This window comes from Crocuta crocuta, unplaced genomic scaffold, assembly GCF_008692635.1.
Source record: "Crocuta crocuta isolate KB4526 unplaced genomic scaffold, BGI_CrCroc_1.0 scaffold646, whole genome shotgun sequence".
NCBI lineage: Eukaryota > Metazoa > Chordata > Mammalia > Carnivora > Hyaenidae > Crocuta > Crocuta crocuta.
This window is the reverse complement of record NW_027530851.1, coordinates 2,200,654-2,204,566: the sequence shown is the minus strand read 5'-3', so window position 1 is coordinate 2,204,566 and position 3,913 is coordinate 2,200,654. Positions and strand designations below refer to the sequence as shown.

The 3,913-nt window shown below is 39.4% G+C and overlaps 1 pseudogene; it reads right to left on the bottom strand.

The window, feature by feature from the left end:
* Window positions 1–663: 663 nt before the first annotated feature.
* LOC144235843 (small ribosomal subunit protein uS2B pseudogene) lies at window positions 664–1,541 on the bottom strand (annotated as a pseudogene).
* Between the last annotated feature and the right edge of the window lie 2,372 nt (window positions 1,542–3,913).

Sequence of the window (3,913 nt, the reverse complement as noted above, 5' to 3'; positions counted from 1 at the left end):
GATATAGCAATGGGCAAGTCAGGGGAAATGCTCCCTGCCTCTTGAAACCTAATTCTAGTGGACAGACATAGAGTAAATCAAGTAAGCTCTCAAATAAGTGAAATAATTTCAGATAGTTAAATGCCCAATGAAATAAACAAAGTACTATGATGGAGATGAGCAGGTGCAGGGGGACATATTAGTGGAGTCTACAAATGACAATATAAGTTGAAATGTAAAGGATGAGAAGCCTTTCAGACCAAGGGCAAGACAAAGAACAGAAGATTCAAACTCCATAAGCAGAAAAGAACTTGACTTATTTTAACAGGGTTTAGAGGCTGTGTGGGTAGATAAAGCACAGTGAAAGGAGATGAAAAGGCATGGGAAAATGTAGAACAGATAATAATAATAGCAATGTCATCCAACATTTATTGTGTGCCTGATATTGCCAGATTATATCATTTGACCCTCCCATGAATTCCAAGAGGTAATGTTATTATCAACATTTTACAGATGAAGAAACTGATGCTTAGGAAGGTTAAATAGGTAAGGACCCCAGACACAGAATAAATTAGAGGATGTGGCAAATAATTCAACCTTTGTCTTTTTTTTTTTTAAGAAACTGTTTATTTTCCATCGACTTTATTTCCATTTTGTTTGCTTCTATAGAAGAGCAGCTTAAGATCACTCAATAGTTGTTCCTACCCATTCAGTGGCCTGAGCAGTGGAAGCTGCACACCAGTCTTCAGTGGCAGGCTGAGAACTCCAGTCCTCTGTAGGGAATGCTGAATAGGGGCAGAGGGCACCTGCACGCCTCTAGACCAGTCTGCGACTTGAGATTGAGTAGCAATGAACTTAGGATCTGAAGCCGTCCATTCACCCTGAATTTCCTCCTCGTCACAGCCTTTTTGGCAACAGCCTGCTCTTCCTTTTTAATCTCTTCAAGATCCATATAGAAGTAGAGATCAAGCACAACCTCCCATGGTTGTTCATGGGAAAATGTGCCATGCATGCACAGAACTTCCTGGGCTAGCATCCACCACCTCAAACACACCCAGTGGCTACCTTGTTCCAAGGGATGGCAATGTCCACATAGTGTGGAGGAAAATCTGTGTTACACAGAGGGATGGTAGGCAGGTTACTATAAGATGCCTCTGTGAAAGGCATCAGTAACTGGTCAGCCCTGGAATCAGTAACCACCAGAAGCTTCAGCTCCCAGAAAGCTGCCTGGATTTGGTTAGTGAAGGTTCCAGAAGTGAAACAGCCAGCAATAGGAGTGGCTCCAGTAGCAGCAGCAAACTTAAGTACAGCTTGCTGGTCAGTATTCCTAGAAGGTATGGCACGGACATCAGCTGTGTTTTCAATGGCAACAGTGGCACGAGCTGCCAGGAGAAGCTTCTCCCTGGTTCTCTTCAGATTTATGATGCACCAACACCTTTCCTTTTGTAGATGTACTGTTCCATTTGAAAGTCAAGATTGGTGTCACCTAAGTGGATTCTTGCTGCAAGAAATTTGAGGACATCCTCCACCTTCATTTGCAGGACATCAAGGGCTGTGGACATTGTGAAAGTTTCCCTTTAAGTTACCACGGAATGCAAAACAGTGCCATGTGGGCCCCTCCCTGGGTAGCATGGAAAAAGCTCAACTTTTGTCTGAATACAATAGGATGCCATTGAAAGATTTTAGTTAACAGAGTGATATGGTTCATTTCTGTTAATATCAAAATTTACCCTGAATGACGAGCAAGGAGGGATTGCTTGATTTCTTTCTCTTCACATCTGGTTTGTTTTGTTCCCACTAGATTCTGAGCCATTCTAGAAGGGCAGAGATTTTGTCTTGTTTATTACTTTATGCTCATTCCTTAGCATGGTATTTAACATATTTGGATGCTCATTTAATATTGATTGAATGAATGGCTGTACTTGATACTTGCTGATTTCCCCCTACTTGCATTCTGTTTTGGGTTTCTGATATTGAAAGTTATATTAGTTCTTATTTTTTGAGTCCCATAACTATTCCAATGTCCATTTACCTTTCTTAAGATTTTGATGTGTTGTCAATTACATAGTAATTGCAAGGGTGGACATGGGAGCTGTAGCCAGAGGGGTCAGATAGGAGGTTACAGAAGTCAAATAGATAAGAGCCATCAGTGCAGAGTCTAGGTCAGTATGGAAAAACTATACCTCTCAGTTTCTCTGAGCACTGCAAAGACCCGTTCCACCCAAGGACACCACTCTGTCTTACTTTGCTCATTAGGCTGTGTGTCTTAGTCTTTTGCTCCCTGTGAGTCAGTAATTCCTTTTGGTAAAAAATGTTTATTTATTTTTGAGAAAGATTGTGAGTGGTGGTGGGACAGAGAGAGAGGGGTATGGGGATCTGAAGCAGACTCTGTGCTCACAGCAGAGAGCCCAATGGGGGGCTCAAACTCCTAAACCATGAGTTTATGACCTGAGCTAAAGTCAGACACTTAACTGACTGAGCCACCTTTGTGGCTCATTATAGGACTCACCAAAATTTTGAAAACCTTGGTTATTTGTAAAAAGTAATACTAGATCTAGCAGTTGCTCAGTTTTAATCAGAATAGGCTAGAGTTTGTTGTTATAACAAGTTAACTACAACTCTCAGCGCTTTATCATATACTTACTCACACAGACAGAATCCTCATCTGCACAGTTGCGTGTAGTATCCTAGGATTACAGAGGCTCTATCATTTTGTAATAGCTCCTTGTGAAACATGTAGCATCCTTGATTGTTGGGGCGGGGGGGAGGGAAGATGTGTAGGAGAATCACTAGTGGAATTTTCACTTCCTTAATCTGGAAGTTACACATGTACCTTCCACTATTTCCTTGTCCAAAATTGGTCACATGCTTCTGATGACCTGCAAGGGTGCTAAGAAATGTGGACACGTAGGTGAAATTCAGTTGAGCATGAGATCTTCTGTAATGCTCCTCAAACACGCCTTTAAGAAGGGTAGCCAGCCTGAGATTTTTAGTTGATAGTAGAGGGATCATATTACTCTTTCAAGTCTGTATTCTCAGATGTTCTTCTGCTAGTCTTTAGAGTCAGGGTATACTGATTATTACACAGTCCCTGGAAGCACCAGATGTGTTTCCATAGTTCCCCTTCATGTAGGATATTAAATAAACAGATGCCATTTCAAATTAGAAACTTCCATTTCTTCCTACCTAGTATAAAATGTATCAAATCATTTCCAAATTAGAGATTTATTTTTCTGCTTATGTTTTTCATGGTTTTATAGTAAAGCTTTCTAAGAGGGGTAGGCTTAAAGCTATTGCCTGTCCCAAGTGTACTGTTCACATGCTGATTGATTTGAAACACAACTTGAAGAAATGTGAAAGCATCTTCCAATTTTTAAATAAGATGCAGTTGTGCTCTGTTTCTTAGATGATATACTGTGCTGGCACAGTATCTATATAGTCTCATCATTATTGTAATATTGAAGGGTTAGGAAAATGTTCAATTTTGTTTTCACTTATTTTGGAAAATTGTATTACATTAATAAATTTACGAGGAAAAGGAATATGGTTCAAATATTTTTAAAATGTCTTTCAAATACAGTTCTAGAATTCAAAATGAACATCATTGTAAAATGTTGGATGCTGGAAAATGATTTGTTAATGTGCTGTCAAAGGAATTATTGTATCATTTGGGAGGCTAAATTGGAAGACTTTTGGAGTTTTCTGGAGCAACGGAAACTGTAAAAGTTTCACTCAGCTCCATAATTCTTTTGTTTCAGGACCTGATATGGTTAAGATGCATTTATTTACATATTTATTTGTTTATTTAATCTTTAATCATTGGGTCCTGGGTTCAGGCACAGAGCACTTTACCCCTTTTTTAAGACAAAAATTTGCACACAGATGATTATGACTTCTGAATTAACCTGATAGATAGGAATAATAGTTTTGATTC